We start from the raw sequence: 11,120 nt of genomic DNA, 5'->3' as shown, positions 1-11,120 counted from the left end.
GTTCACAACTTCCCTATAAGGCAGGAAATAGCATTATTATCCCTATTTGACCAGTGGGAAAACCCAGGCACAAAGAAGTTTTATGATTTGCCCGAAATCCAACAGAAAGCCTGTAGGAAAGCTGGGAATACAACCCACAGCCAAGATCTTCAAAAACAGAAGCCTAAAGTTAGGGTCCTAAATCCATAATAGTGCAACTAAGTTAAAGGCTTGATACTCAAAGGTGCTGAGCACCCATAGGTTTCCACTGACTTCAGAGATAGCAACATCAATGACTATCTAAAGAGTGATACTAGCACTCCCTTTATTGAAAGGGGATAAAGGGATTAGAGGGTCTGATTTATGAAGACAGGGCAAAGGAAGTTAATATGTAAAGGTGGCAAAAGGGTATATGACTTGAGTTACAAATACTTGAGAATAGAAACATAAAAGGAGAGGATTTGGTTATGGCCACAGAGGGTATGTCTACACTTTGAGTGCGGTGTGTAATTCCCAGCTCAAGGAGTCATACCTGTGCTAGCTCTAATCAAGGTAATGTGCTAAAAATAGAGCATAACCATGGGGGGAGGGGAGGATGAGCAGAGGGAGGGGCTAGCTGCCCCGAGTATGTGCCCAGAGTAATGATTGAAATGCAACAAGGAGAAATTGAAGTTAGCTTAGAGGAAAATATTTCTAAAAGTTAATTATTCTGTTAGAAAAATATGAATTTGCCAAGGGAGGCCACTGAGGGAACACACTGCAGAGTCCAAAGCAGACCTGATAAAACGGTGGCCGATAGCATAGAGGCCGATCCAGCACTAGATCACCCTACGTGATCCCCATAGGCTGTTCCAACTTTAGGCCCAAGCTATTGTTGAGCTGTGACTTTGCCTCATGTATTATTTTAAGCTTGCTTTAAGTCGAACAACACCACTGGCATATAATACTGATAGGTGTGTAGTGCTTCTTAAGCTGAAACACAAGGGGGCAAGTAGGTAATTCCTATGATTGGGTTATTAGGCTTTGCTATGATTAAAGGCCTATTGTATTAGTGTAAGGCTTGTGGAGGTAGTCATGCTAAAGGCTGGTTTTAGCTAAAAGGATTGGAGGCCCAAAAAGCTAACTCTAGATCATAAATTCTGCACTTTCAGTCTGAGACACAAATGAGAGACCACAAAGGATACAGTGCACTGCAGGATTCTCCGGGGATGGCTTTAGCAAGCTGGTAACTAGGCAGTTAGACTGCAATAAAATATAGCTATTAAGACATAAGTGATGTAGGTTATTAATATTAATAAGTATAGGTGTGATTATGGACACCTAGAATGCCACATATGGATGATAGGCAAGTAGCAATCTTGTTTTGATCATGGAACCTGGTCAAATATGGCTGGGTATCCAAGAAGCTACATGAAAGCGGGGTATAAAATCCTCATAACTGTTTCCTAGTTTTTTGTGTGCTCTCAGGTCTCCACTGGGTCTGTGGCTTTCTGAGGCACTCCCCTAACATTGCATTCTTCTCTTTATGTCTTCTAAGTGTTGAAAGTATGTGATGAAACCTTATTGGCTTAAAGCTCTAGCTGAATTTATATCTTGGTGCTGTGTTATTAGAAGTGGCATTATATGGGGTTATTTTAATGTAAGGGGCTAATTGAATATATCCGTCTCACTCACAAATCACACCAGCCCCTTAATGAAAGAGAAGTATTCATCAGGGAAACTTCTGTGTAGCCCACTTTGGGCAAGAACCTGCAATGAGTTGATAAAAGCATGTGTATGATTATTTATAAACATCAGATGTGTATAGTTTCATTATTGACTGACCTACACTATAAAATTTGGCTCTTCTGATCTTGATGGTACCAAAATTTGGAGATGTCCATGTCAGGAATTTGGGTCTGAACCATCTCTCCTTTTAGCCAACTGTACAATTACATTAGCCCTGTTAGCAACCGCATAGATGTAATGGTGGCCAGTTAGGTACATGCTTGTGATAAGAACTTAAATCTTTCCCACAAAATATACATAAGTACATACAATTTAGGGGCTATATGTCTCAATATTTGGATCTTAATGCATGTTCCCTCTGCTTCCCTTTGCATTGTTCTCTACTTCCTGACATATTATGGAAGTTATTAATTCCTCACAGGTGATTCTCTATAACTTCACAATTAGGCAAGCAACTATAAATCTTCCTAACCTTTCTTGCCAACTCAGGAACGAACCTAACCACCCCCATCATAAGGAAAATACATATGCAATTCTATATGCGGAAAGGCTTTCAACTGTGGTTCCAAAATTGTGAAATGAGACTGGTAATGAGGTAGGGACTTGGCCACGTATTTGTGTAGGAATACACGACTATACACTAGATAATTCAACAATTGCTCATTGTAATTCATGAAAGGAAACGTCTCTCCATGCAGTAGGTTCTGTATGCCACGTGCTTTGCATTAGAGCCATCTCAGTCGTGTCACAGGCCAAAAAAATCATAATGCAGTGATGAAAGAGGGTAATGGCATATCATGCCAGAGGGAGAGACTTCAGTGACGCTTTTTTGGCATTGAAAACCCTGCTGGAATGAAATGTCTGGGTCAGCTAGATGGGTCAGGCCATTAATATTCTAGTGTGGTGTTAGCTCCAGCTGAGGCTGCTGAATTGGAGCTAGTCTGTTCATGGTTTTTATAATGTCATCAACCAGGGCGGGGGGGGAAGCATTTGTGGGAGGGCAGGGTTCTTGCCTTGCTGAGATTACAGAGGCAGGGCATTCTGCTCATTGAGGATTCAATCCTGCAAGGGGCTGAGTATCAGCACGTATGCACATGCTTAACTATAGGCTTAAATGCTTTGCTGGATCAGGACCAAAGTGCTCAGCACCTTGTGGGATTCAGCCCATATTGGTCAACAGTTGCCAAATGCATCAACCTTTTCACAAAACAAGTTTAAACTCCTAAAACTCATGGTGTACATCACATTCCTTGACAAGCAAGGGTGTGTTTGGTTTGGTTTTAAAACTGTGTAGAGGAAAATATGTTCAAATAAATGTTTGGGGAAAAAATGACGTATGAAATTGATCAGTTACACTGCTCCAGTACAAATCAAAGGCCCAATCCTGCAGCTGTGTGAGGGTGGGCTTCAGTGGGGCTCCATGAAGGGAGTCCACTGAAACCCAGCCATAAAGATACAGGTGCAGGATTGATGCCGTAGACCTCATGTAGTGTGGTGGACTGGCCCACCCCAGACACAAAGGAAGAGGGTGGCTCCACCCCCACGTGGGCGGAGCCCTACTCCCATCTCTGCCCCCAGAAGCCAAGGGGCAGGGCTGGAAGTATAAAGGCAGGACCCGGAAGCTCAGTGGGGGCCCAGCCACTGGAGGGGACGGGCGCTTCCCCTGAACTCTCATGCTGGGAGGTGGCTGCAGGCTCTCAGAGTGCAGACGACTGGCCCAGACCACCTGGACCCTGGACTGACCTGACCCCGGGGGAAGCAGACAACTGGCCCGGACCACCAGCTGGCCCAACCCCGGCAGAGCTTCTGCTGGCAACTGAGGCCCCCGCCGATTGACTTACTTCACCGGACCAGCAGGTGCCCTTGGAGGGGGAGTGTGGAAATGGCCATGGGGTAGTAGACCCCGTTTGGCTGCAACGCTGGCATAGGGTGAGTCAGCATATTGCGGCGTGGATTCCCGCTGATGTGGTGGCAGACCCTTCCGCCATCCTTAGGGCCCTGGGCTGGGACACAGTGGAGTGGGAGGGCCTGCGTCCCCCCTGCCACCCAAGTCTCCCCCTCCCTCAGACTAGCTGAAGGAAAGCCTGAGTTAACTGACTTTGGTTGCAGGCCCAGGCTGAGTGAGTTTGTTTCCCACCCAGCTCTGAACCAGAGCCTGCGCTCATTAACTGTCTGCAGCCTGACCTGAGTACAGGTTGGAGCTGAGAGACTTTGTTTATTGCCCCGCTCTGAACCAGAGCCTAGGCTGATAGACTATTTGCAGCTCCACCTGAGTGCAGACTTGAGCCATACTTTGACAGGTCTCGCTGGCACATGTGGACTGGCCCTCCCTGGACCCAGATCACAAGGTACCCCGCCTTCAACTGACTACACCCCAGTTGTGGATCCAAACTTTCCCAATGTTGGGGCCGGGGAAAGGGCTGGCTCTTGGGTTTTGGTTTAGACCAGTCTTCAGGGGACTAAAATCCAGACTTAAAGATTCACTTAGCACACACACTCTCAATGCAGAAAGCCCTGTGTTTTAAAACTAATTTTTAAATGGGAGCATAAAGTCTTATTGATTGCTCAAAGCAGTGTAGCTAGTTGAAAAAATGAAAGCAACTTGTTGGGTTTTAGCACACCTTAACATGGTATGATTTAAAAAGATATATAAAATGTTGCACACTGATGGCCCATAATGCAGAGCAGGGTCTGTGCTCATGTTCTGCATAACAAGTGAAATAAAGGCTGTAAAACAGTTTCTGTATGCACAGTAACCTGTCATTCCTGACAGCCTTTAGGCCCCGATTCCCCACTGTGTTACTCTAGTTGCTGGTGTACTCCTATAATTCATGTAAGTGTCTATGACTAGCGCTCCTAGGTGCTATGGTAACACTAATAATAAGTGTAACATCATTGACTTTTAACTTCAATGGAGTTACATCAATGTAAAGCTGGATCAATATAGTGATGAATCAGTCTCATAAGTTGCAGTCCTCCTATGTTTGCTTAATATAGTAAGCAGACCATATAACATTATTTTTATACTGTAATTTTGGAGTGATTTTGACAGTGATATGTGCATTAAAGTTTCACAACAGTAAGAAAGGACTCGTTTGTCTCTGGCACACTTAGATGGGTGCTGACGATTGTATGGGTGACTTTCATTCTTGTTTCACAGCTAACATTTAAAAAAAAATGATGCTTGAACTAAAATACCGCCATGTAAATGCATAAACTACACTTAAAGTACTGAATAAGCTGCAAACTGGCGTGGTCCCATTGACTTCTTTGGAGCGACACCAGTATATACGAGGTGGATATATCTAGCCCTATGGGTTTTAATAAGGTAACTGTCAAATGCAGTGGAATTCAGAGTTCTCTCATGTCCCTGTGGATGCTGATAGCACTGCAAGTACTGTGGAATGTGACATCCCACATTGATTTTGGAGACCAAAAATACCCAGTGGAATTGAGCAAGTTGAATCCAGAGGATGTAACCAGGAAACAGTTCTTACCAGTGTGATTGAAAACGTCTTTCAGACAAACAGATCTCCTGCAGGCAGCACCTGAATGGAAGAGGAGTAGTAATTTAGTAAGATCCAACCAAGTGATTCATTAAGAAGGGGTGGGCAACCTATAGAATTCTATATATGGTCTAATATGTGTGTAATACACATATAACAGTACTTAGTGACAACATAGCTTTAAAAATTATTTTAGATTTATGTGTTTGTAGGAGAGTTTTTAGAGAAATTTAATAGAAAGGCTAATAGTGCCCTCTCTTGGAGGAAAAAATATATATAATTAGTATGTTCAAAATAGAATCTTTGACTACGTTAATATAGATACAAAGGAGGAAATCCTGGTCCCATTCTCAGCGCTAATAATATAACCTTCTTTTACAAATATTTTCCATACAAGTCAAGTTTTTCCTTTCTCCTCTGTGAGTTTGCTAAACTCACTGCTGCGCCTTGGACTTTAAAATGAACTCACAGAATTCATTAATCTCTCTTGGCTCATCTCTCTCTCCCATCCTACACTGCTTTCTCCCCACTTCTGCCCTCTCTTTGTTATAAAAGTTAAATGTTACAGTTGTTACAGAAACCCCTGTCACAGGAAGAAACGGAGAAACAGAAAAAAACATAGAACTCATCAAAATGCTTGAGGTGGTAACTTTACTTTAAATAAATCTGGTAAATTAATTATTTTAACCCTTCAGGAATGCAATAGCTAATGGTACTTTTAATTTTCTTGAAGATATGGTTGCCAAGCAACAGAAATGATAACTCTGCTTCTAATCCTAGCCACTAATATGTGAAACATGGGTTTTCCTTGTTCCCTTACAGTAGTAACCTTAAATGTAAAGGTAACATAAAGTAATGGAATCTGCATTAAATTAACTAAATTAATACAACAAAGTGGGCAAATAACCTAACAGGAATTTTTAATCAAGTAGTATTAAAAGTTTTAAACAAAAAAGTAATATCTTGCCTAACTAAATGTTTAACCCTGTGCTTTACCTTTTCATTTTCCAAAATGCATGGCTTTACTGCCTTATCTTGTATAGTAATGTACAATTCTGGTACCATTTGTCTTCAATTTTAAGTTTGTCATGTATGTTGTCCTATGTTGTGTGTCACGTGACTAATTTTTATTTTGTTGCCATAAAAGCCAATTTGATATATAAAATACCTTTTTGATATAAGGGGTACCACACTATTTTAATATTATAGCTGGGTTATAGCCATCATAATGCCAATTAATATGTTGCAAAGCTCAAAAAGGCCTCAGTTATAAATATTTGAACATATATTTCTGCATCAACAAACAATGCACTTGCAAAGAAAGGCTTTTCTTTTAATATTCAAAGGCTTTTTGTTCAAAGAAAAAAAAACTAGAGGGGGAAAACCTCAACATTAATGCAAAGGTAATATTCACAAAATGTCATAATTAATTTTGGGGGGATTTGGATAAACTTATTAGTGTCTTTATTAAATATTAAAATATAGTTGTGAGTGTTGTCACAAAAAATGTTAAAATATAACAATCTATACTATGTCTGATTATGTTGCAAAATGTTAAAGCTAACCAAACAGTTTCAATAGATTTCCACTTTGTCTCCCAAACACAATCAAATGTCATGAAAGTTTAATAGCCTCAAAGTGTTTGCACTTTCCTACACATATATTTTGTTTTATATTTTTAACCTGCTGGATGTTTGGGGTGTTTTATTTTTATTTATTTAATTTTTTTTTAGCAAATAACCCGGTCTGTCTTTTCTTTTTTCACAGAAGAAAGATCCATCTCAGGATCATGGTACCACTAAAAACAGAAGTTATTTTTCATTAATGACAGCTTGTATAAAGACATATGTTGTCTCCTATTGCAAACAATACATATTAGTTTGTTTTTCCCACTGTTTGCCTATGAAACATTATTTTTTCCCCTCAAAACAGTTTGGCAATTATTATGATACAGATGTGCTAAGATTTTGAGTGTTTCATGTTTTGTTACCAACAAAAAAGTCAACAGGTGTTCGTTGTGGGAGCCTTAATGCAGCAAGGTACTTAAGCACATGCCTAACTTTAAGTACATGTGAGTAGTTCCATTAGGAAAATTTTTGAAAAATGTCTAAGTACTTAGATTGTAGGTTCTTTGGGGTAGAGACTAAATAGCAGCAGAGGGTCCTTTGGCATCTTTAAGACTAACAGAAGGATTGGAGCATATACTTTCGTGGGTGAATGCCCACTTCATCAGGGTAGAGACTGTCTTTTTGTTCTGCGTTTGTACAGCACCGAGCACAATAGGGTCTTGATCCAAGGCTGGGGCTCTTGGATACTACCATAATATAAATAACAATACTATAATAAGTGATTGAGGAGCCTAAGTTCAACTGAAAGTCACTTAAGCACTTTTGACATTTTTCCTATTGACTTCAATGGGACTACTCACACATGCTTAAAATTAGACACATGCTTAGTTGAATTGGGGCCTGGAAATTTTTATTCATCTACCTCTTTATGTATAGAGATTCTTTGAGAAAGACACATCTTTTTATTCAGACATGCTGAAGGACTGTTGTAGTACTCCAATAGCAGCATAAAAATGATGACAGATTTGTTGCCCATTGACAGCCACTGTAAGAATGTAAGCAGTGCACAGATCTTGTGCTGGCCCTCTGCACTGGGCCTAGTTACAGCATGAAATATCTTTTGAAATGTGATTCAAGGTCTTTTCGGTATGAGCTAGAACATAGATTTAATCCTAACTCTTGATTTGTGCACACACTGAAATGGAAAACTATTGGGGTGACAAAGGGATATCATCTCTCCAGAAATCAAATTTTATATAAGAATTTAAGAGCGGCCATCCTGAGTCAAACCAAAGGTCCATCTAGCCCAGTATCCTGTCTTCCGATAGTGGCCAATGCCAGGTGCCTAGAGGGAATGGACAGAACAGGTAATCATCAAGTGATTCATCCCCTGTCGCCCATTCCCAGCTTCTGGCAAACGGAGGCTAAGGACACCATCCCTGCCCATCCTGGCTAATAGCCATTGATGGACCTATCTAGTTCTTTTTTGAATCCTGTTATAGTCTTGGCCTTCATAACATCCTCTGGCAAAGAGTTCCACAGGTTGACTATGCGTTGTGTGAAAAAATACTTCCTTTTGTTTGCTTTAAACCTGCTGCCTATTAATTTCATTTGGTGATCCCTAGTTCTTGTGTTATGAGAAGTAAATTACACTTCCTTATTTACTTTCTCCACACCAGTCATGATTTTATAGACCTCTATCATATCCCCCTTTAGTCATGTCTTTTTCAAGCTAAAAAGTCCCAGTCTTATTAATCTCTCCTCATACTGCAGCCGTTCCATACCCCTAATCATTTTATGTTGCCCTTTTCTGAACCTTTTCCAATTCCAATATATTTTTGAGATGGGGCAACCAGATCTGCATGCAGTATTTGAGATGTGGGCATACCAGGGATTTATATAGAGGCAATATGAGATTTTCTGTCTTATTTTCTATTCCTTTCTTAACGATTCCCACCTTTTCTTGACTGCCAGTGCACATTGAGTGGATGTTTTCAGAGAACTATCCACAATGACTCCAAGATCTCTTCCTTGAGTGGTAACAGCCAATTTAGACCCCATCATTTTATATGTATAGTTGGGATTATGTTTTCACAGACATATTGCTATACTGGAATTATGGTGAAAATGTGGTCATCATTTATTTAAGACTATGACTGAAAAGAGTAGAGAGATTTTTGTTCTAACACTACAAGGGGAAAGACAGCTGAGAAACCCCCTAGGAGAAGAGGGTCCTTACTGTGCAAAGGAACATTATTCTCTTCAAGATGTAAGCAAAGAGAACTTGCATCTTGACAGTTATTTGACAGTTAAGTTCAAAGGAGCATTAGAAATTAGCATGAGAAGCGAGAAGAAAGCAGAAACCAGCCATTTTGCTCAGAGAAACCGGGATCCACACATAATCAAATAAAACGAATATATAATAGGCATTGTAGGCAACAATTATCCCAATTACATCTTTATAATATCTTTGTCAGAATGCCAACTGCATTAGAATCCTCTGTGCCTGGTATATTAGGGTTTGATCTCATGTCCACTGGAATCAATGGAAAGACTCCCATTCACTTCAGTGGAGGCTAGATTAGACCTATAACCCTAATTCCTATCTACTAGGGAAAAGGTGGTGATGAGGGTTTAAAAGTTTTAGCGAATGTGTTTTAAAACACCTTGTAACACCCAGTGTAAAGGGTATTAAGACCTTTAAAGTGTGCTAGCTGATGGTGCTCTGCCCTAGGCTTTCCCCTTGAATTTCAATTAATTTTGTTACAGTGGGAAACAGGGACCCAGGGGAAGTATTCAAAAGCAGAGGGGACACGTTCAATATCTTAGATACTTCTATGGATCCCATTACTAATGTATCTGAACACTCTATAATCTTGAATGGATTTATCCCAACCACAGCCCTGTGAGGTAGGGCAATATTGTCCACATTTTACAGCTGGAAAAGTGAGGCACAGAGAAAGTAGTGCTCTAACCATTGAAAAATTCTTCCTTCATTGACAACCAAGGAAGATGAGCCTATTAACTACATTTTGTATGGACTGGAGGGTGGGAGAGGGTGGATGGGTGTCAGGGAGGCAAAAGAAGAGGAGATTACTGTTGTCAGGATGAGATATAGATGCATAGACTTTAAGGTCAGAAGGGATCATCTTGATCATCTAGTCTGACCTCCTGCACATTGCAGGCCACAGAACCTCACCCACCCACTCCTATAATAGACCCCTCTGGCTGAGTTACTGAAATCCTCAAATCATGATTTAAAGACTGTAAGTTACAAAGAATCCACCATTTTCACTAGTTTAAAGCTGCAAGTGACCCATGCACCATGCTGCAGAGGAAGGTGAAAAAACCCTTGGGGTCTCCACCAATGTGACCCGGGGGAAAATTCCTTCCCGACCCCAAATATGGCTATCAGTTAAACCCTGAGTATGTGGGCAAGAATCACCAACCAGACACCGGGGAAAGAATTTTCTGTAATAACTCAGAGCCCTTTCCATCTAGTGTCCCATCACCAACCCCTGGAGATATTCGTAACTAGCAGTCGCAGATTGGCTACATGTCGTTGTAGGCAGTCTCAGCATATCTTCCCCTCCATAAATTTATCAAGCTCAGTCTTGAAGCCAGCTAGGTTTTTTTTGCCCCCACTGCTCTACTTAGAAAGCTGTTCCAGAACTTCACTCCTCTGAGGTTTAGAAACCTTCCTCTAATTTCAAGCCTAAACTTGTTGATGGCCAGTTTATATCTATTCATTCTTGTGTCCACATTGGTGCTTAACTTAAATAACGCCTCTCCCTGGTATTTATCCCTCTGATGTATTTATAGAGAGCAATCATATCTCCCCTTCTTCTTTTGATTAGGCTAAACAAGTCAAGCTCTTTGAGTCTCCTCTCATAAGACAGGTTTCCCATTCCTCGGCTCATACTAGTAGCTCTTCTCTGCACCTGTTCCAGTTTGAATTCATCTTTCTTAAACATGGGAGACCAGAATTGCACACAGTATTCCAGATGAGGTCTCATCAGTCCCTTGTATAATGATACCAACACTTCCCTGTCTCTACTGGAAATACCACGCCTGATGCATTCGAGGACTGCATTTGCCTTTTTCACATCCGCGTCACATTGATGACTCAGTCATCCTGTGATCAACAATACACTCCTCCTCTGTCACTTCCAGCTGATACATCACATCTTACAGAAAAAAATCTTGTTATTAGTTCCTAAATGCATGCACTCTGCACTATTAAATTTCATCCCATTTCTATTACTTCAGTTTACAAGGTCATCCAGTCATCGTGTATGATAATTCCCTACAGCATATCTCCCCTCTTCCAAAACAGGAT

At 40.8% G+C, this 11,120-nt stretch overlaps 1 long non-coding RNA gene across 2 annotated transcripts in view; it reads right to left on the bottom strand.

Moving 5' to 3' along the window:
* LOC117872620 overlaps nt 1-11,120 on the bottom strand; it is a 72,085-nt gene that overhangs the window by 43,499 nt on the left and 17,466 nt on the right. For both annotated transcript variants that reach the window (XR_004644532.1, XR_004644531.1), the window contains exon 2: nt 5,205-5,255. This is a non-coding gene — a long non-coding RNA (uncharacterized LOC117872620). The remainder of the gene's footprint in view (nt 1-5,204; nt 5,256-11,120) is intronic.

This window comes from Trachemys scripta, chromosome 2 (assembly GCF_013100865.1).
Source record: "Trachemys scripta elegans isolate TJP31775 chromosome 2, CAS_Tse_1.0, whole genome shotgun sequence".
In the NCBI taxonomy this organism is placed as follows: domain Eukaryota; kingdom Metazoa; phylum Chordata; order Testudines; family Emydidae; genus Trachemys; species Trachemys scripta.
This window is presented reverse-complemented; position numbering and strand designations above follow the sequence as displayed.